The 23,201-nt window shown below is 45.3% G+C and overlaps 1 pseudogene; it reads left to right on the forward strand.

Moving 5' to 3' along the window:
- Positions 1-6,988: 6,988 nt before the first annotated feature.
- Positions 6,989-17,373, forward strand: LOC122903521 (annotated as a pseudogene).
- Positions 17,374-23,201: the final 5,828 nt, after the last annotated feature.

Here is a 23,201-nt window from a genome sequence, read left to right on the forward strand (position 1 = left end):
TCAGCTCAGGTCATGATCTCAGGGTTGTGAGATTTGAACCCTGAGCCCAGTTCCATACTCAGCAGGGAGTCTGCTTCTCCCTCACCCTCCTCCAAACTCTGCTTCTCGTAGCCTCACCCCCCAACATCCCCACCCCACTCATGTGTTTAGTGATCTCTCTGTTAAATAAAAAAATAAATAAAATCTTTTTAAAAAATAAAAAGCATTTTATTTAAGGTACATACATTATTTTTTAGACATAGACTATTGCCTACTTAATAGACTACAATATGGTATAAAGATAACTTTCATATACACTGCAAAACTAAAAAGTTCATTTCACTCTATTGCAATATTCCCTCTACGGCAGTGGTCTGGAACTGAACCCACAATATCTTTAAGGTATGCTTGTGTCACCTAGGGTTCCACTTCTGCTTAGGATCTAGAAAGCTTTAAGAGAGCATTGTTCCCATATCCAGGATCTATAAAGAACTCAACACACACAAAACATGTAATCATATCAAAAAATGGGCAGAAGATATGAACAGACACTTCTCCAATGAAGACATACAAATGGCTATCAGACACATGAAAAAAATGTTCGTCATCACTAGCCATCAGGGAAATTCAAATTAAAACCACATTGAGATACCACCTTACACCAGTTAGAATGGCCAAACTGTGGAAAGAACCAAGATGCCCTTCAACAGATGAATGGATAAGGAAGATGTGGTCCGTATACACTATGGAGTATTATGCCTCCATTAGAAAGGATAAATACCCAACTTTTGTAGCACATGGACGGCACTGGAAGAGATTATGCTGAGTGAAATAAGTCAAGCAGAGAGAGTCAATTATCATATGGTTTCACTTATTTGTGGAGCATAACAAATAGCATGGAGGACATGAGGAGTTAGAGAGGAGAAGGGAGTTGGGGGAGATTGGAAGAGGAGGTGAACCATGAGAGACTATGGACTCTGAAAAACAACCTGAGTGTTTTGAAGGGGCGGAGGGTGGGAGGTTGGGGGAACCAGGTGGTGGGTATTAAGGAGGGCACGTATTGCATGGAGCACTGGCTGTGGTGTGCAAAAACAATGAATACTGTTACGCTGAAAAGAAACAAAACAAAAAGAGAGAGAACATTGTTCCCATCCTAATAACAAGAAAGCCAGATAATCTACAAAGTCGTAATTTTTCTTGAATCCATTAGAGACCTGAGTTTGCAAGACAACTAAATGATATAAATTCCACAGAGTGACAAACTCCTCCAAGAACAAAGGGAATGTGTGAATTGTTTGAGTCACAGCATGCTAGCAAGGACTGGCCACCGTTAAGGTAGATAAGGAGAAAATAGCTACAAGTTTAAGAAATTCTTAATGGCTGAATGTAGGCTATTGTATCTGTTTAGGAAAAAATGGGAATCACAGACTTCTGCAAGGAACAATTGCATTTATTCCTGAGCTGTTATCCACCAGATGATCACATGAAACATTAGAGGAAGAGAGAGGAATAAGAGAGAGTCCCCTTTGGGGGCTCAGGCTTATAGTAATGATCAGTTTCCCCTGGGAGAGAGGTAGGAAACACAGCCCACTTCCCGCAAACCTTCTTTCATAGAAAGCAAAAGCTTTGAGCAGCTCAGGGGCAGGAAGAGAGTAGTAAAGCCTCCCATTGAGGGACCCAGGCAAAAAGCCACTTCTTCTGCTATGGAAAGAGTAGAGACAAAAGCCCCTGGTCCCAGGGGAGAGCTAAAAGAAGGTACTGGGCCTGCGGTCCCGCTGTACTACAAAGCAGGGGTCCTGGGCAGATAGGGAAGAAACAGGACGCTTTCATCTGTTCAAGACTCAGTACAGATGTTCTTGGGATGCCTTCCTAATTTGCACACTTTTTAAAGAATTAACTTACTTAAATCACAAAAATTGTCTCTTCCATTAAGGGTCATTTTTCTCTACATGAAGGAACCAGATAGTGGTGGAAATTTTTGCAAATAGTCAGAAACAGCTGGCAAGTGATTCCCCCAAACCAAGCTTGGAAGGATATATTCTCTTCCTTTTCAAAGAGGACCTTAGCGGATCACTTAGCAAACCATAACAGTGATTATGTTTTAAGGTTGAGAGGAATAATGTCTAGTAAGCACTCTTTCCAAAGGAAAGGCAGCTTTGTGGAAGGCAGCTTGAGGTTGGAAAAATGAGTTTTGGTAGCTCCCAGGCCTCTAACTGTGGGACCACGCACATCACTTTCCTCATTTCCAAAACAGGAGGGAAGGGAAAATAATGCTGACTCTTCCAGTTGCCTGTGAAAATCAAAGAAGCTCAGTATGAAAACAACTGGTCCTTTGCTTGGCATATGAAAGATACATGCTTCAAATGTTCAGGGCTCTCTCTCCTCACCCTACCAACATCCCTTTGCTGGATATTTTGATTTATGAATTTAGCCACTGTTTGCAGATCTTCTTCCCATATACCACTCTCAGACTAAGATACTGATACAAAAAAACGAATTCTTTGTTCCCTGGCTGGCCTGCGAATTTTTCCGTTTCTTACCTTTTTTCCCTTCTTCCTCAATGCTCCAAGACATTGTCTCAGCCTTGCTTCAGCTCCCATCGTGACTGTGTGTGTGTTTACTGATGCTGTTTTTTAATCTTATTATAATAATTACCATTAAGCTGAAGTCATTTCTCTGTCCCAGTGAATAAATGACATGTGGGAATATTTCTAGGCAACAAATTGTTCTTTACTTAGGCATTTTTACATCCCAATTCTTGATCAATCCATCTTCCTTCTTAAAACAATTACTGTGTTCAAGCTAGAAGAGAAGTTAGAGGACCATAGCTCATCCTCCAAGAAGGGACAATCAGCATGTTAGTGGCAGGGCTAAGCTTGAAACCCAGGACTCCTGCCTGCCTCACCCTGTTATTATAAAGCAGACTTGCAAAGTAGGTTTTTTTTTTTTAAGATTTTACTTATTTATTTTTGAGAAAGAAAGAGAGAGAGACAAGCAGACTTCCCACTGAGCAGGGAGCCTGATATGGGGCTCAACCCAGGACCCTGGGATCATGACCTGAACCAAAGGCAGATGCTTAACCTACTGAGCTACCCAGCTGTTCCTCAGCTATGTGGATTTTAAAAAGCAAGTAACTGTACTCATCTCTATATCATAATTAAAGAGCTCTAAAATACTGGACAATGCCATAGTGAAGACTTTTTTTTTTTTTAATTTTAAGTAAGTTCCATGCCCAGTGTAGTGCCCAATGTGGGGCTTAAACTTACAACCCTGAGATCAAGACCTGAGCCAAGATCAAGAGTTGGACACTTAACCAACTGCACCACCCAGGCACCCTGTCACAGTGAAGGATTTCATGGGAGAAAGCCCTTCAAGACCTCGGAAGAAAAGAAGCTGTATGAATCCAAATTTATAACAGCAGTCATTATTATTATTACTCTTATTCAAACAATTGAATTTAGTTAATTTTCTTTTTCTTTTTTGTTTTAAGATTTTATTTATGTATTTGACACGAGAGAGACAGCAAGAGAGGGAACACAAGCCAGAGGAGAGGGAGAAGGAGAAGCAGGCTTCACCACAAGCAGTGAGTCTGACGGTGGGCTCAATCCCAGGATGCTGGAATCATGACTTGAGCCAAAGGCAGACACTTTACCGACTGAGCCACCCGGTGTCCCTCATTATTTTTTTTTAATGTATTTATTTAGGGATGCCTTGCTGGCTCAGTCAGTAAAGTGTCTGCCTCTGGCTCAAGTCATGATCCTAGGGTTCGGGGATTGAGTCTCGCATCTAGTTCCCTGCACAGCAGGAAGTCTGTTTCCCCCTCTCCCTCTGCCTGCCACCCCCCGCCTGTACTTGTTCTCTCTCTCTCTCTCTCTCTCTCCCCCTCTGACAAATAAATGAATGAAGTCTTTATGAAAAATGTATTTATTTATTTTGGGAGACAGAGCACACTCAATCGTGTGCAAGCAGAGGGAGAGGCAGAGGATGGGGAAGAGAGAGAATCTCAAGCAGACTCCCTGCTGATCATGGCGCCCAACGGGGCTCTATCTCAAGACCCTGAGATCACAGCCTGAAGGGAAGTCAACAATCAGTTGCCCAACTGACCGAGCTACCCAAAAGTTCCATGTTTTAGTTAATTTTAATATTGTACTCTGGTAGATTAAAAATAACCTCATATTTTTTTCTACCCCTACCCTAGAATCTGGGCTGACCTCAGTAACCTGTATGACCTATAAAATACAGCAGAAGTGAGGTCGTGGGACTTCTGAAGCTAAGTAAAAGGAGTCTTGCAGCTTCTGCCTGGATTTCTTGGAATTCTCTCTCTGAACACCATGAGGTGTTATGTAAAAGTTCCCAAACGTACAACTTAACAACAGAATAACCCAATTCGAAAATGGGCAGAGGATTTGAATAAACATTTCTACAAATAAAACATACAGATGTCCCATAAGCATCAAAAGATACTCAGTATCACCAGTCATTAGGAAAATACACAGCAAAACCATCATAAGATACCATTTCATGCCCATTAGGATGACTTTAAATTTTTTTAAGAAACAGAAAACAAAATCTGTTGCTAAAGCTGTGCAGATTGGAACACTCACGCATGAGTGCAGCCGCTATGGAACACAGTTTGGCTCCTCAAAAGGCTAAGTAAAGAATGACCACACCATCCAGTAATTCTACTCCTACATATATACCCAGAGGTATTGAAAGCATTGCTTGGGGTAAATGAAAAAAATTTGGAATTAGACAGATGATTGTACTACACTGAGAATTGACTTCATGCCACTGGACTAAAGCTTGAACATGGTTAAAATGGTAAATTGTATGTTGTGGACATTTCACCACAAGGAAAGAATGGCAACTTATGCCATATATTAAAAAAAAAAAAAAAAAAGGAGGAGGAAGAGGAGAAGCAGAAGAGAAAGAAGATCATCCTAGTCCTAATACCATGAGACCATCACTGGAGAGGCCACGTGTAGGTACTCTGGTAACAGACCAAGATGGTCCCAACCTTCCAACCATCCTGCAGGAACCAAACATGTGAGTGAAGCTGTCTTAGGCCCTCCAGAGCAGCCTAACCTCCAGCTTATTACCTCCGAGTGACCTCAGGCTGTCTCACTGGGAACTGAGGAATCACCCATCTGAGCCCTGCTCCTTTTTTTTAAATTAACATATAATGTGTTATTTGTTTCAGGGGTACAGGTCTGTGATTTATCAGTCTTAAAAAATTCACAGCACTCACCATAGCACATACCCTTCGCAATGTCCTTCACCCAGCTACCCCATCCCTCCCATTCCCCTCCACTCCAGCAACCCTCAGGTTTTTTCCAGAAATTTAGTCTCTTCTGTTTTGTCCCCCTCTCTGGTTTCATCTTGTCTCATTTTTCCCTCCCTTTCTCTATGATCCTCTGTCTTGTTTCTCAAATTCTTCATATCAGTGGGATCCTCTGATAATTGTCTTTCTCTGATTGACTTATTTCACTTAGCATAATACCCTCTAGTTCCATCTAGGTCATTGCAGATGGCATGATTTCATTTTTGATGGCTGCATAGTATTTGTGTGTGTGTGTGTGTGTGTGTGTGTGTGTGTGTGTGTGACATCTTCTTTATCCATTCATCTGTTGATGGACATCTAAGCTCTTTTCTATTGTTTGGCTATTGTGGACATTGCTGCTATAAACATTGGGGTGCACGTGCCCCTTTGGATCATGACCTTTGTATCTTTGGGATAAATACCCAGTGGAACAATTCCTGGTTTGTGGGGTACTGAGTCCTGCTCCTTAAAAGTAGAGACATGTTTTAGGATCCCAGGTTTCAGAATAATCTGCCACACAGCAATAGACACTGGAACATAATCCTTCTACTATCTATAAGAGGGTTGACCTGATAGTTCCTAAGTTGGAAATAAGAGAGTATCAGTAAAAAACACCACTCAGTCAAGTTTTAGGAATTTTGGACAAGTGTTTGGATGGTGGTCCAACACAGGTCCCCCTCACCTAGGACAGATGTAACAGCGATCTGCCTTAAACATTGTATCCTAGGTTGCTAGTAAACACCCTTTACAGACAAAAGCCAATTCAGTCATGAACTAAAAAGTTTACAGACCACATTTGGTTTTCCTTCAAAATGAAAGTCCTACAGGAGGAATTATAAAAAGTAAGAAACTATAAGATTATTCCTTTTACTAAAACAACAATGAGGAAAGTGATAGTTTTTCTCCACAAAAATATTACTATTTGGTAATATTTCAGAACTGTAAAAGCTGCTTTCAATCTTTTGTCCTAAAAATGGAAGCTGTTCCCCAATGCGCCAGTGAAGAGGAGGGTCTCTCTTTGAGGCAAATATGAATACTACTAATCGTATATGATGAACAGTATGTTATAACAGATGAGAAGAGATGAGATGAGAAGAGACCTGAGTTCTTTACTCACTTCCACCCACCATGTCATGTGGACAAGACACATGACCTCTCTGGAAGTCAATTCCCTTAACCACAAAAAGGGAATATTTTGGTTGCACACCAGAATTAGCAGCCTAAGATATGATCCTTAAAATCCTGATACCCAGGCTGCATCCCAGGCCAATTACATCAGAATCTCTGTGAGTTAGATTCAGTCCTCAGGACTTTTTAAAAACTTGCAATATTTTCCACTACAAAGTCAAGATTGGGAACCATTGGGATGGAGGACTGAAGCATAGAGAAATTTTTTAAATGTCCATCCAGCTATAAAAGTTGTATCACCCAGCAATTTTATCACCACACTGGAAGAAGGCAGCCTTCTTTTTTTTTTTTCTTTTTAAAGATTTTATGCTTAGGTAATTTCTATACCCAGTGTGGGGTTCGAACTCACAACCCTGAGATCAAGAATCACACACTCCTCTGACTAAGCCAGCCGGTTGCCCCAGCAGTCTTGTTTTCATGGCTAGTGCAGCATGGCTTTGGTCCCACAGCACATCTGTAGTGTGTAGCAACTGCAAAGCATTGCAGGCTGGGTAACTGACCAGTGTGTTTGCACCTTGCCCATCTGCCAGTCCTCACAAGCTGACAGAATGTCTTCCTTTCATCATTTTCCTAAGGAAGAGATTTAAGTATACCCTGGCAGAAGATGAAATGAAGATCCACATGTAGCAGTTCTATAAGATTGATGGCAAGGTCCAAACAGATATAACCAACCCTACAGGTTCATGGATGATGGCAGCACTGACAATACTATGGAGAATTTCCACCTAATCCATGACACAGTGGGTGACCAAGTACTGGCTATGCAAAATGAGAAAAATCTTCATGAGGAAAAGGAATCCCTCTTCTGATGACCCACAATTCTTACACCAGCCACTACCCTGGTTCCCTCGTCAAGGGGAACAACACCATTCGGACTGATTTGGGAGACTGGTAAGATGACCAGCTTCATCAAGTCTGACACTGGTAAACTTTGTATGTGACTGGAGGTGCTAACCTTGGGAAGAATTGGTGTGGCCACTAATAAAGAGAGACATCCTGGTTCTTTTGATGTGGCGCATGTGAAAGATGTCAGTGGCAAAATCTTTGCCACCCAACTCCCCAACATTTTTGTTATTGGCAAAGGCAATGAAACATAGATTTCTCTTCCCCAGGGAAAAGCTAACCACCTCATCATTGCTGAAGAGAGAGACAGGAGACTGGTGGCCAAACACAGCAGCAGTGGGTGAAATGATTTCTAGGTGACATGAATGGAAGAGTCTTGGTATTTAATTAAAGATAATGCAGCATAAAAAAATATTGTGTGAACTGATACCCAAAAATGTTATCATTTTATTAGTAAATATTTATCACCTGCTGTGTTTCAGGCATTCTGCTTAACAAGACACATACCAAGAGGAGTTCAGTATTCTAGATATTGGGTGAGTCCGGGTGAGGGTGGGGAGAGATCTAAAACAAATACAGATAGGATACAGTCTCAAGACAAGTGAACAAGTGGACTGATGAGTTCTCCTTGGAGGAGGGAAAAGAGATTCAAAGAGGAAATTCCTTGGACCAAGTCTTTAAGAATGATTTGGTAACTTAACAAAGGCAAGGGGTGCAGGTAGTGGAGGGTAAAGAAGGACATTTCCAGGTGTTCGACACCCTCATGTCTAACATCTATACATAAAGCTGTTGATGTAATTAAGGAGGAATCTGTTTTGGTTAATTCTTTGACATCAGTGAACCTAAAAGGGCTCGACTTATGAAGAAAAGAATGGCTCAAAGGCAGTGATCATACAACTAATAATAACAGCTGCCGTTTGTGAGATGCTAACATGGGCCAGCATGGGCTAAGCATATAGTATTCATAAACTCAGTGACTTCTTTTCTTTTTTAAGATTTGTTTATTTATTTTAGAGAAAGAGAAAGAGAGAGCATGAGTGAGAGGGGTAGAAGGAGATAGAATCTCAACTCCCCACTTAGTGCAGAGCCCAAAACAGGGCTCAATCTCATGACCCTGAGATCACGTCCTGAGCTGAAACCAAGAGTCAGACACTTAACCGACTGCTCCACCCAGGTGCCCCTCTTGAGTTCAATGACTTCTGATCACAAGCAAGCTGTCTGGAAAGACCCAGGGACCATAATGTGGTAGGTCATTAGAATTCATTCTGTGTGGTCCTGGATTAGAGTTAGGATCAATGGTGAAGCCATAGAAAGACAGATTTCAACTCAACCAAGGAAATAACTGCCAAAGAGGCTGTGCTAAGATGGACAGAATGACCTCTGGCCCAAGTAAGTTTTCTGCTTTTTAACTCCAATACTTTCCTTTGTAATACACAGTCTTTACCCCCAAACTACTTAGAGACCAAAAGCAAGGGGCAAAGGCAGTGTTTAAAGAATTAGTTTTGTTATTCCTCATAGCTACAGATGTACCACTATTCTCTTATGAAGACCAGCAAGCAGAAAAGAAGAGAGGGAGAGAGAAGCTCTTGACTCAAAGATAAAATGCAAGCTAAAGCAGCTTAGTGCATTGAGTTTGTTTGGGGTATGTACACGTAAGTACAGCGTTCCTCAGAAAACTCTCTAAGTGGTACTCAAAGCTTCTGCAGGGGAGCATGGCTAACTCAAGGCTTATAGTCCCCTCTTCTGGTTGTAGAGCTAGATGGTGCCCAGACTGCCAGTTCCAGCAGGCAGTCCCTTGCCTGGCTGGGTTCCTGTCCCTTGCCATCCATCTATGGAGTCTACCTACCCATTTGCTCTTTACTCTGAGCCCCTTGCTTTGACTTCAAATTACAAATCATTTTCTCTCTGGGTACTAGCCCGGTCCCTAACTTATGTATAACATTTTAGATAATAGCCTGCTGTTCATCATCTTAAGCAATTTACAGATTTACATTTTCACTGGGTGTGATTGTGTGTATGTGTATGTAAATACATATGTGTTCCAATACGAATACCTTCCTGCTTCAGTATTACCATACACAGTGTCCTGAACCGCAGGAGAGGAGGAAAGAGGAAGCCTCTGGTCAGCTAAGGGCTCCCCACACACCTATCACTGTCACACCATACTGGAAGGACACTGTAACCCCACAACTTGTAAAAATGTTGAAGAAGGGCCTTCAAGTGTCAGGCAGGTAGTTGAATTCACCTGGAATTGAATTTGCCTGGAATTGTAGTTGAATTCACCTGAAATTGTTCTCCCAAGTCTAAAAATCTGTGACTCCCTGATAATTAACTTGAGCTGAACTCAGCCTTGACATGGGACTATTTCCCATATCTGTCTTTTAATCTCAAGTTATAAATCATCATGGTTGGCTTACAGTCCGGGGGAGAGAATGGGAGGATCAGAACACAAATGAAGTCACTGATTGACTGGTTGCAGCCAAGATTACAAAAATGAATAAGACACAACTCTATGCTCAGAAAGTTTATAGTCTAGTAGGAGAAACTACATTCTACACTGTATCAAAACAATATGATAAATAAAGTGATTTTAAAACACGTGCGAGGTGTCATGGGACCACAAATGAGGAGCACTCAGTATTTCCTGGTAGGATGAAGAATTTGGAAACCATCAGAAGGAATTATTACTAAAATGGATCTTAAAATAAAAGTAGGACTTTCGCTGGTATATAAAGGGAGATACCAGTATTCTGGTATAGTTCTCTGTATGGAAGGAGAAATTCTATTTTGGGACAGAGACATCTGTAAGTGTAAGTAAGTGTAAGTAAGAGATGGTGCTGGAGAAGTAACCAGGGGCCAGACCACAAAGGGCTTAAATGACTCCTTAGAGCATCAGGGCTTCACCTTGTTGAGCACAAGGAGCTATTGTTGGGTTTTGAGCAAAATGACATGGTCAGATGTGCCTTTCAGATAAATCTCTCTGACGTGGCCTTGTAGAAAATTGATTTGGGAAGCCAAGACAGGAAGCAGGGAATAGTTAGGCAAGTGTTGTAGTAATCCACAGAGGATATGATAAGGGCCTGAATTGGTAGTTAGGGGAAGAAAAAAAGTTGAGAAATATTACATGGTGAAATTAGGGTGCTCACCAGATGATTGGGCATGGGCGGGTTGTCAGATGGGGTGGATTAGGGATAACCTCCAGACATCTACTTTTTTTTTTTTAAGATTTTATTTATTTATTTGACAGAGAGAAATCACAAGTAGATGGAGAGGCAGGCAGAGAGAGAGAGAGAGAGAGAGAGGGAAGCAGGCTCCCTGCCGAGCAGAGAGCCCGATGCGGGACTCGATCCCAGGACCCTGAGATCATGACCTGAGCCGAAGGCAGCGGCTTAACTCACTGAGCCACCCAGGCGCCCCAGACATCTACTTTTGAGTGTCACTTCCCCAGTGAGGTCTTTCCTGGCCAGCTTATTAAAACTACATCATTCCCTATTCTTCTTCCCTGCTACATCTCCCTCTATAGCTCTCACCCACATTATATAATTACATCACCATCTATCTTCCCCAACTAGATTATATGAGGCTCTTCAGGACAGAGATTTTACTGTGCATCACAAGCACCTGGAACAGTCACTGGAACCTACCATATGCTCAATTTAGTGTGTGCTGAATGAATGAACACATGCATGATGGTGTGCCGTGAAACTGAGAAAAGGCATATAGAAGGACAAACAAGTCTAGAGAAAAAGTTGTTGAGTTCTGTGTGGAAATTTCTGAACCACTCCAGAGAAGGCTCTGTAGGAAAAATAAATACAGAGTCTCAGAATGTTAGATCTGATAGATACCCCCAGAGACTTTCTATACAGTTCCTTCACATGGGGAAGAAAGAAACCGAGGTCCAGAAAAGTGAGTGACTTGCCCATGTCAAAATAACCACTAGCTAGATACTAGCACCTCTGAGCCCAACACTCAGACCTCCTGTCCCTGGCCCTGTGCCTCACATTGTCTGGCTTCTGCTGATGTGAGAAATGGCTAAAAATTACTTGCCTTTGACCTTCAGTTAGAACTTAACAAAACTGCTGAATGACTGTTTCTTTGGGGCCTACCTGACCAATCAATCCAGGAAAGAAAACTTCTGAGCCTGAACCATATACAGAAAAATCTAGTCAAGAAGGTCTCCTTTCCCTCAGGACCTTACCAGGCTGAGGTTGCCTTAACAGCTGTGCTAGAACACTAAACAACTCTGCTTCTAGCCTACACTAGGCAGGGGTGTGTGTGAACCCCTCAGTGATTTAATTTTTATTTGATATTTAAAAATAGAAGTATAATGTACACACAGTGAAATATACAGATACCAAGTGCCCAGGTCAGCGAATTTTGACACAGCTATACACCAGCATCACCACCACACCAATACAGGTCTCTCCTGCCTTTCTCAGTCAAAGCCCCTCCCAGAAGCAACCACGGTTCTGATTTCTATCACCAAACTTACTACTGCTCTCATCATTCAAGCTGAACCTGGATTTCCTTTAGAATGCCCCGTCTTGCCCATGAATGGAGGTTTGAGCCCTCCCATGCCTGCAAGTGCCTTCAATCTCTACTCCCTACTGAGAAGAATAACTTATCAATTATGTGCAGGAATAAGAGGCAGCTGAATCACAATATATGCTAACTCTCATGAGACATAAGAGGGAAGAGATCTGTGGTTCTCACTGCCTCACATTCCTTATTTTGTCATTGTTAAGTCACTCTTCCTGGGGGCCTCTTATGTACCAACTGGGAATATCTACTTTGACAAAGACTTTAAATTTTGGAAAGCATTTTCACCCGAGTTCCCTCACTTAAAAGTCCTGGATCCACTTAACAGTCCTGGACGAAGGCAGGGTTTATTACCCCCATTTGACAAACAAGGGAAATGGCAGGGATTTGCCCAAGGTCAGAGTCCGTTACAGACGCAAAAGGAACCAACAGCCAGGTCTTCTGACTTCTATCGCAGCTTTCTGCCTTTGCCATTGTGGCCTTCTCTTTTCATCTGGTGTGGCCCCCAATAACTATTTGTTGACCATCTGTTTATTTGCCAGGCACTGTTCTAGGACAAGCAAGTGCCTGTAGCTGTAGATACAGCCGTGGATGGAAAAGACCACAGAGACAGAAGAAAAAAAAAATCCTGCCTTCACGAGGTCTACATTCTAGCAGGAGGGGACCAAAACAAACAAACAAACAAAAACATATGTCAGATACTGATCAGTGCTATAAAGAAGCATAAAGTAATAAGGGTAATAGGGAGTATTAGAGGGTCATAGGGAGGGGTTACAGCTTTAATTCATCAGGGAAGGCCTTACTAAGAAAATAACATTTGAGTCAAGGGAAGGAGATGGGGGAGAGATCTTGCAAATATTTGGAGGAAAAACTACCAGGCAGAGAAAAGTTGCAAAAACAAAGGCCAGAAGGAGGGGAGAGTCCTAGTATGTTCTACAAAAAAGCATGGAGGTAACGATAGCAAGAAAGGAAATAGTGTTAGGACCAAATTGCTTATGGCTTTGTAAGTAATTATAAAGCCATTAATTTTTATTCTGAGTTAGGCAGGATGCCATTGGAAGATTATTATATAATCTTTATCAGGAAATGAAATCAATAATACATGATAATCCTAAAATCACTCAGAAATTCCAATCCTACATATTATACCACCAGAGAAGGACAAGTGTGCACCAGAAAACATACACAAGGATAGTCATAGTGATATTAATCAAAATAGCCTAAAACTGGATAGAACTCAAATGTCAAGCAGAAGAATAGATAAGTAAATTTTCTTTAGGTGTTATATTTTAATAATGTTTGTTAAATAAATAATAATACAGAAATGAAAGAGCTAAGACACCTATCCATGCACAAATCATTACTGAGCACCTACTCAGTTACAAAGTATATAGCCACTCTCAATTATTGGATTACCTATCATTGTACCACATATGGCAGACCTTGGGGAAGGTCCTTAGTTCCTTTGATGAAGCGTCAACAAGTTCATTGCTCTGAGAGCTGAGGCCTAATCCTAAGTCCATCCACCCATCTGTGGTCCAATAACCAAGCAACGATGATGGAAGGAGCTAAAGATAAATATCTCTCCTTAAGGGCTAGGATCTGCAAATCCTACTCACACTCTTTACACTTACTTTCAAGGTAGTGTACCTGAATGGGATGTCTTTAGCAGAAAATATGATCAATAATAGATGATAAATGACTAACAAAATGTATAACCAAAATGTAAATGTTTTAAAATTCTAGTTGAGAGTAGGCTACCTTACAAAGTTTTCACATTTCTACAATGGACTCAAAACTTTTTTGCCTTTTAATCAGTCAACCATCCATCTGGCATTTAAATCCCATCTTCTGGGAAACAAGCTGGTGGGTTTCTTGTATTTTAAATAGAGATATATAGGGGTGCCTGGGTGGCTCAGACTGCTAAGTATAGGTCTTCAGCTCAGGTCATGATCCTGGGGTCCTGGGATCAAACCCCACATCGGGCTCCCTGTTCAGCTCCCTGCTAAAGAGGGAGCCCGCTTCTCCCTCTCCCTCTGCCTGCTGCTCCCTCTGCTTGTCCTCTCTTTCTCCCTCTGTCAAATAAGTAAATAATATCTTTTTTAAAAAATTAAAAATAAACAGAGATATATAGAGCATCTTATTAAAACCATACCCCAAATTGAAGTCAGACTGCATTAAGGCCAAATTACCTTAAATATAGGCTGTGTTAGTGTTATGTTTTATATCTATTTTTTAAAGATTTATTTGTTTGTTTTTTGAGAGAAAGAGTGAGAAAGCATGCACACACAAGGTGGGAGGGCACTGAGGGAGAGAGAGAACCCCAAGCAGACTCACTGCTGAGCATGGAGCCCAATGCAGGACTAGATCCCAAGACCCTAAGATCATGACCTGAGTCACCTAGGCCCCCCAATTCTACATCTTTTTTTGTGTATTATATGTGAATTTTTGTAGAGACCCAGTAGGTGTTTATCACAGTGCCAGGAGCATTCACTCCCTAATCCGAGAGTAAGGCCACAACAGAACCAAAACTCAGATGGGTGGGAACAAAAACCAAAAATGACTCTGGAAAATACTAAGGGAAATAAGAAACCCAGAGCTTAAAGCCAAACATAAACCACAGCTTTCTAGTTCTGAGAAGATAGTGGGACAAGGGGCGTTAGAGAGGAGAAGGGAATTTGGGTAAATTGGAAGGGGAGGTGAACCATGAGAGACTATGGACTCTGAAAAACAATCTGAGGGGTTTGAAGTGGCGGGGGGGTGGGAGGTTGGGGTACCAGGTGGTGGGTATTATAGAGGGCACGGCTTGCATGGAGCACTGGGTGTGGTGAAAAAATAATGAATAATGTTTTTCTGAAAATAAATAAATTGAAAAAAATTAAAAATTAAAAAAAATTAGAAAATTAAAAAAAAAAAAGAAGATAGTGGGGAACATCTGTTTACCAGTTGAATTCACTGTCATTTCCATGAGGGAGTATATTTAATGGGCAAAGCATTAAGATCACTGAAGGGTACATGTTTTGTTTGCAGTAATGTGTGATGGTGCAGCCTTTCCAGCCAGTGCTCAGTTATGTCCAGCATCATTGGGTAGCCCTGTGATCCCCTCCCATCACATCAAACTCTTGCTCTTGCCTGCCTCTGGGTGGCAAAGAAAACCAAGCCATTCTGGATAATCCATGCTGTGATCCCAGGACCATAGAGCAAGTGGAACATCTCCTTGGAAGTATTTAATGCTGAGGAGCCACAGAATCTAAAACCATGAAACTAATAGTCTAATGACTTGGAGATTTTATGGTTATTTCAATCATCATTTAAAAGAGACAGAGCTACAGAGAACTTTCCTAAACACCTTGACTAATAAACTGTCAGTGTTTAAGCAACAATTACATTATGAAATGGAAATTAGCTGTTATGATCAAGCCATATGGCTAATATAATTGATTGGTTCACATTTTTAAGAAGATGGAAAGCACAACTCAAAGAATAACGGAATGGATTTTACAAAATTAACCAGAAGCAATAAGTTCTATTTTATTGGACAGGTTGGGCTTTTTTTATGTGAAGAACAGAGAAAGAAAAAATTTTCTTATTTCTGGTTTTGAATGGGAACTCTGAATAAAAAAAAATCAATGATTTGATTAAGTTAAAACCTCCTTGCACAAAATGGAAAACAAAATGGAAATTTGCACCTATATATGTAAACTAGATATACATATATATGGGACAAAGAGACTTTAAAATGAGAAGCTATACAAATATTCATTTCCATAGCTGATAGCATGAGAAAAAATGGTTCAGGGTTTTCTCCCTATTTTAAAAGCACACTTCAGCATATTTGGTATAACTCCACAGTTTTATCATGCTTTGACCATGTTTTATTGGCAGCCCTCTTCTAATACATGACAATTTCCTGCATTGATACTGGAGAAACTGAAATGTATGTACAGGAAAATATCCCTGGTCCTGACGGAGACAGTCTTGAGTTTTTGAGGGCAAATGGGGCACAGTTATCCCTTTTCATAGCTGAGTGTTCCAAACCCCCTCCCTGAAACTCATGCGAGCCTGCAGGTCTGGATTGAGCATTTTTCTGTTAGTCTTTCACCTGAATGAAAATAAGCCCTAATCATTCCCCACTGAAAATATCTGTCCTTTGGGGTTTCTCTTTGGTCTTTGCTTAAGTTTTGTTCAAGAGTTATTGTTTGTGTTACTGTTTTTATGAATTATCGGCTGTCTTCCTGGGTTGCCAATGCAAAGTGCTTCAAACATATTATTTCTTTTAACTTTCACAAGGATCCTTCAAAGAAGGCGTTATTATCATTATCCCCCATTTTACAGATGAAGAAACTAAGAATCAGAGAGGTTAATGAATTTGCCCTTATAGAGTTGCAGAGACCAGAAAGAAGACAGATCACTTCAAAGCCTGCATTATTTCCACTGGGTCATATGCAAAAAGAAATTTGTTCATTGCTTTTCTTTTCCCTTTGAACTGGGTTTCTGGAAGGTGGAAGGAGTTAAATGTTACCTTAATGTTAAAAGAAAGAAAGAGAGGGGAAAGGACAAGGGAGGGAGGGGGAAAGGGGGGGTAAAAGAAGGGAGGGAGGGAAAGAAGAAGGAGGTTTCACAGCAAACCTGAAGCAGAAAGGCACAAATGATGTGGGACCTTAGATTATGGAAGAGAAAAGGAATTTTTCTCAAATCATTGGGGCCAAAGCCTGCCTGGCATTTTTTTAAGTCCTTTGACAGACCTTTGACCACCCACTCCTCTCCAGGACTTTATATCCGCAGATCCTGACCATCTGGGTCTCATCCTGACTGCGCCTTAGTGTAGGAGAGAGAGAGGCTGTGGGACAGGCCTAACCGTGAGCATAAAGGGAAATGACATATGGCGGGCCTCCTATAAGGCACACTGCTTTCTGTGCAACCGGAAATAATTCATGAAGTCCTTATGAGCTTTCTTTGAAGTGAACTATCACTCATCCCCACCCCCATCTCACAGAGAAGGATACTGGGAAAAGTTAAATAACTTGCCCAAGGTCTCACAGCAAGTAAATGGTGCAGGTGGAAAGGGGGGCTCAGACTTGGGCAAGGGGAAAGGGGCACTCTCAGGCCCCCGCCATTTCATTAGAGCCCTCCTTAGTGATGGCCTGGACTCTGTACGAGAATCTCAACGCAGCTACTAATGGTGGGGCAGATGGCTGAGAGAAGATGGAGTGGATGGGGAAGCGGGCCAGGGACATGAACTTTTGCAGGGACTTGAGGGCGATAGTTCAAACCCTCCTATACCAGAGAACTTTAGAAAAACAGCTAGACAGAAAACCTGGGCGTCGTTAGAGTCCCCAACTTCTAATGACCCTTTGCCACGTGGTTGGGGTCGAGTGTGGGTGCCTGTGCCCACCAACAACAACCGAGGTCCTGGGGGCTGTGCCAAGTTCAGGCACGCTAAGAAGAAACTTGGCCCCCACGAACACCGCTGGCACGTTATAAAAAGCCCTCCCCCCACCTAGAGTGCCGGCCCTTTGAAAAGGTGAGGCCCCATTCTCCCTAGAGCAGTATCTGGGGAGCCAGTCCTTTTCAGAAAATCTCCAAATGCTTCCGGGCACCCCCGGGGAAAGCTTTTCTAGCCATCCGTCCCTGTCCCCGGCTAACCAGGCCCGCAGGTCACAAAGTGGACCCGTCCCCCGCTGTTAAAACGTTGGGGGCTCTGCCTGCCCAGCTCGCCGCGGGGCCCTGCCTGCCCCGGCGCCCCTGTCCAGCGTTGCCTGGGTGGCTGCCGAAACCATGTCCCCTCTCACCGAGTCTGGCCAATCCCGGGCTTCTCCGACCCTCGCCGCGCAACTGACTACATCTGGCTGCTTGGAAAATCGCAGAGGCTGTGGGTCCGGGGCCGCCCCCAACAAGCCCTCGGCTTCCTCCGCGCACGAGGCTGCGGACCCACCTTGAAATCCCCCGGTTTGTGGGATTGCGTGCGTCCGTGACCTTCTTTGGATTCTCTTTTTTCAAAGATACAGGGAGACAGAACCGAAAGTGGCCGTGAGAGTAGGAATGACTAGGATGACCAGGAATGACCATCGGGTCCGAAATAGACGTTTGTATTCCTTTCCTTTCTCTTAAAAAAGAAAAGAAAAGAAAATCCTCTGGCCCTACAAGGTCACTAACGCTCAGGGCTGGAGTTGTGCGAGAGACTGGAAGCCCTTGTTGAATTTCGCCGGGGCCGCGAGTCTAGGAGCGGGTATAAACCAGCAGGCTTGGCCCTGCTCCACGTCAGGGGTACCAGGATCGCGCCCGTGGTTCAGTCCCCATTCTGGGCCTGCGAGGCTGCAGTGGGTCAGGACCCGCTGGCCCGGGGAGAGTACCCGCACCCGGGCGGCACTCTGCCGGTTCCAGGCTCTTGAACCCGCCGCGTTGTAAGCTCCTCGCGGCGGGTACGCGGCTCGGCTCGGGCATCCTGACCCGCGCGCCTCATTTAGGGAATGCAGGACTCTCAGCAAGGCACCTCGCCACTTTTAAGACCAAGTCCCTGAGCACGCGGACCTCTGCCCTTCCCCACCAGGCAGCCGTCCCTGTCCTCTAGCTCCAGAAACCGCGCGGGGAGCTCCGCGCTGGGGAGAGCTCCGGTTTTCACAAGCCAAGCAGAGGACGGAGGTCAGAAATGCGGCGGGTCACCCACCGCTGCTGGGACCCGGGAATCACAAGTGAGGTCTGCCACTTTTCAGTTTTCAAAGCGTTCAAGTTTCCAGAGTACACAGTTCATCGGGGTTCAATCTCCATGATAAACACCAATGATGTACTAAGAAGACACTTGTAGTTAAGACTTGGGTAAGACCAGCCAGGAGCATGTGGACTGCAGGGTTTCAAGAGTCAGCTAAGGGAGGCAGATACAGAGGACCCTTACCCATGTGGGAAAACTAAGGTTCTGATAGAAAAGTCCAGAAACTTAAGCCTGCACTTGTCTGGCACAGCCAGTGGCCCCAGTGCCCTGGGTCAGCCGCTCTGCCTAACCCGGAACACCTCCAACATCCCACCGGTTCCTAGGGATTGCTTGCGTTGGGAGTCCCCACGTGCAGGCCACTTCTCTGGGTCTCCCAGGATGCTTTCAGGGCAGGATGGAAAGCTCCGTTCCTCTCCTGGGCCCCCACCCCCCACCCGGCCCCTGGGACCACAGTACGTTAAGAACATTGTCACTACACTTGTTGCCAAGACCTCCCGTGAAGCAGTCAACACCAGTGCAGGCAACCCAAAGGCTCTGTAGCCACCGAGTCCTGTACAACGAGACCCACCGTGTGCAATCACCAAGAGGAGCCCTATTCCTGCCCATAAATTTCAAAAGCGGCAGCAGAGGCTCAGACTGGAAACTGGCGTGCAGGGTTCACACACTTGAGCATGTCCAAGCTAGATCTCCTTGCCCAGTGGACTTTCTCCTGCCTGCTCAGCCAGGGAAGACAGGAAAATTAACTACAACGAGTGTACTTACTGAACACTAACTAAATGCCAAGCAGACTTTAAAGGGCTTTATTTCTCAACAAGCTGCTCACATGAAACAATATCTGTTGTTACACCCATACCTATTTTATAGAAGAGAAAACTGAGAGGCAGAGATCTATTGATCATTTACCTGAGCTCTGGCCAGGAGGAGTCCAACAACCTGCTGCTTTAATTTTAAGAGGATGGAATGTGGAGAGTGTTGGTGAAGGAGGTAGCATGTGGTTCCCAAAGCTCTACTGGACTACCTGATCCTTTAGTTCTTCCTGGGTCACTCATCAACAAAAGGCGGGGAGGATTTTCAGGGCCACTGTTGGGAGGGGTGGGGGGTTTGTGGGCAGGGAGAGGAGGAGGGAGAACTGAGCTGAGGATCTCCACCCTAGGGACGATTCATCTCATCTGGATTCTAATCTTGGCTCTGGATGTTTTAGTTTCATGACCTTGGGCGAGTTGTTTAACCACTCTCAGCTGCTGTCTTCTCAGCTATGAAATAGGAATGATGCAGAAAGCAGGCAGACAACTCCCTGTGAGGGTTCAATGAAGTAAGAGACTTAACTTTTTCCTCTTGTGTTCCCTTAGGTTTCTTCATGCCTAGCACAGTGCCAGGCATGTAGAAAATGTTCAAGATAAGGCTTTTTTCCCCCTTCCTTTTTGCTTTTCTGGAAGCAGAGCAGGCTGCACTCACACTCCCGCTGTGCCTTATCTGCTGCCTGACTCTGCCCTTGACCTCAGGCCTGGATCTGACACGCTGACACTCTGTTGGGGGGGAGCATTTGGGAGCCTATCTGGCCTAGGGGGCTCTGAGAGCAGTGGCAAGAAAGGGCAAGGGTGGTTTAGGAACGGAGCAAGGCTGGGTCTGCAGACACGCCGCTCCTTCTTATTAACCAGAACAACTCAGAGGCAGAACTTCAAACTCTAGAGTGAGCTTTGCGCATACTAACTCAATCTTCCCAACACCCATTAGGGCAGGACTGTCCCTATTTTATGGATGAGGAAATTAAGGCACAAAATGGGCCAGTAACTTGCCTGTGGTCACACCACCAATTAATGACAGGGAAGGTCTTCAAACCAGGAGGTTATACAGCCTCTCATCTTGGGTAAATGGTGGCTGTGGGAGGGGAGGAGGCCAGTTAGAACCTGGGTCTGCAAGATTTCCCCCAGCACCCTTAGATCCAGAGGCATAGAGACCGCAAGACCCTGTGTCCCTGCCCCTGTCTCCTCTCCTCCCCAACTACTTCCCGAAAGATTTGGAGCCCACTGCTTGAGAGGCCGCATCTTCAAACTGCAGCTCTGTCTGGTCTCACCCCCATGATTGGACCTACTTTGGGCTTTACTGGCCCTGAGTCTCTTGCTGTCTCTTCTCTCCCGGCTGCATCCATCATCAGTCAGAGACATAATTCTGTCACTGTCCTGGTTGTCTCTCTGGGTCCAGGTCCCTCAAGCCTGCAGGCCTGGGGCTCTTTTCTCTCCTTGCAGATCTGGTCAGATTCCTAGGGAAACAAAACAAAACAAACAAACATTCCTAGGAAACCTCTGCCCTCCTTTCCTTCATCCCATTTCCTCTCCTGTAGAGAACTGTGGGGCACTGAGGCCTGGTCCATCCCTTTGGCATTGGGTTGGAGTGTTTCTTGGTGGATCCACAGGCAGTGGAGAACTAGGCTCTGACCTTCTGATGTTCACCCATGGAAGAACCCAGAAGCATCCCTCCCACCCCTTCCCCTGCACAGCACCCCAGCTGGGGACAGCATTCCATGAGACCCTGACAGCTAGTCATTGTCTCCATCCCTTGACAACAGGTGGCAGTTAAGGCAAGTGTTTCCTGATGCCTGCTTTCCTTTCCCAGGAATTGAACCTCTCTGGCCTTGCTGACCCCATCCCTGCTCACTCTCCTATCTGCAGACCAGGGTGCTTCGGGAGCCTTTGGCCTCTTCTTTGTCCCCCTCATTTATTCATTCGTTAAATCAACAGACATTTATTGAGACTCTTTTCTGCCCAAGGCTCTAGAGATACTGCGCTAAAACCTCAGGCTTGCCCTCCTGCCACATCGAATGCGACTAAAAAGCCGGAGTCTCTAAGGCGGAAGGGGGAGAAATCAAGGAAGGTTGCCAAAAGAGGTGACCTAAAGGTCGGGAGGAGTTGCTGGACGGCGGCGCTGCAGAAGCCGATGGGGATGCCTCCTAATGGCCCCCTAAACCTCGCCTCCTTATGGCCTCTCTCTGGACGGCCTGGTGGTCAGAGAGGCAACGGTCAGAGAAGCAGAGAGGTGCTTGGAGCCTGGCTAAGCACTTTCCTGAACTGGTCGCTGCACACGCCCGTGGAAGTCTCCTGCCGCTCGGCCAGCGGAGCTGTGTCCGACACACTCAGCAGTGGCCTGGCCGCTGCCCTCCCCTCACCACTCCCGGGCCGGTGCACCTGAGCGGTGGTGAGCCACTTCTACGAAGCGCCCACGCCCGCCCCCAGGTGACCGGGACAGCCAGCGGGGCAGATGAGCGCCTGCAGTGTGGGGGAAGGAGAGTCGTGCAGGCGAAGGCCTGGCGCCAGCAGTCGCGGCCCAGACTGCAGCCTTTACACTTTCCCCCTTATTCCCATCCCCTGGCTTCTCGCCCCCGTGGAGCCCTTTGGAACCCGTAGAGATCGCGCATCCCCCAGGTTCAGCCATGGCGGCGCACACGTCCTAGATGGTCCTGCAGCGGTTCAGACCCCCTCCTGGGCAGGAGGGAGGGCGGGGGAACAGGGGGTTCCCACGGGGGCGCCCTCTGCGGCGGCTTTGGAGGCCCGAGCGCCCCTGCTTAGCATAGACGCGCGACCAGTCCCCACCCACCCAGGCGCCCAGCTTCACTCGCCAGGCCCGCTGCCCTCACTGAAACGCCGGCCGCCCTTACGTGCCCTTTCACCTGGTCTTCTGCACCGAGTATGGAATGGAGGGGGCCAGAGTCTGGGTGGGCATCCCCTGGCTGCGGGTCCTCTCGCTGGGGCGGGGGGCTGCCTGGACTGAACCTGAGAAAGCAGAGCTCTTTCAGGGGTTCGAAGCTGCGATCCGGGAAGGCCTTCCAGAATCTGATCGGTCCAAAGGAGAGAAGGACCCTCCTGGGAGGGGCGCCAAGATGGGGTCGTGAGTGGTGGGGGGTAGGCCACCTCACTCCACACCGCCTCTGCAGCCCCGGAGGCCTACAGCCAAGCCGCAACCTTCTGCAGGCTCCAGCGGGCCAGGGACCCTCCTGTTTGGTCAACACAAACGCAGACCTACTGGGAGGGTGCCCCCCACTCGGAGGGCAGCTCCCCAGCACGCGGGAGCTGCCCGTGTCACTCTTTGAGGCCCAGCCTCCTGGAGCAGCTTAGCGGAGAGTCTGAGATCACCAATGGGAGGATCTGGGTCGCGGGGATTGAACTCCAATCTACCGTTTTTGAAAAAGCGTTTGTCTCATAGCCAGTTTACCCCTCAGTAAAATGGAGATAGTGGTAGAAACCGTATCGTAGAGGTGTGGAGAGAATTAAATGAGTTAATATACAAACGTGCTTTTGGCAGTACCTGAAAAATGGAAATACTTAAATGTTAACAGCCCAAGATAAGGGGGGGGTCGCAGGGGAAACAATGGAATGTAAGGAGGTCCCAGTGAAACCCCCATTTTAATCTTCCTGCCTCCTTGCAAAACCTTCTGTCCTGGGGCTCTGATCTTGTCTGAGAAAACTTGAGTCAGGCCTTGCGTTCAGGGTGGGCAAACGCAGGGAGAGGGGGAAGGAAAGTGGGGCTTAGAATATGAGGCCTATCCCTGCCCTCCCGCAGCTTCCACTCCAGGGTGGAACTAGGGCTAGCCTCCCACCCTCCTCTCCCCAAAAGCTGCCAGACTCTCGT

Source organism: Neovison vison, chromosome 3, assembly GCF_020171115.1.
Source record: "Neovison vison isolate M4711 chromosome 3, ASM_NN_V1, whole genome shotgun sequence".
Taxonomy (NCBI): Eukaryota; Metazoa; Chordata; class Mammalia; order Carnivora; family Mustelidae; genus Neogale; species Neogale vison.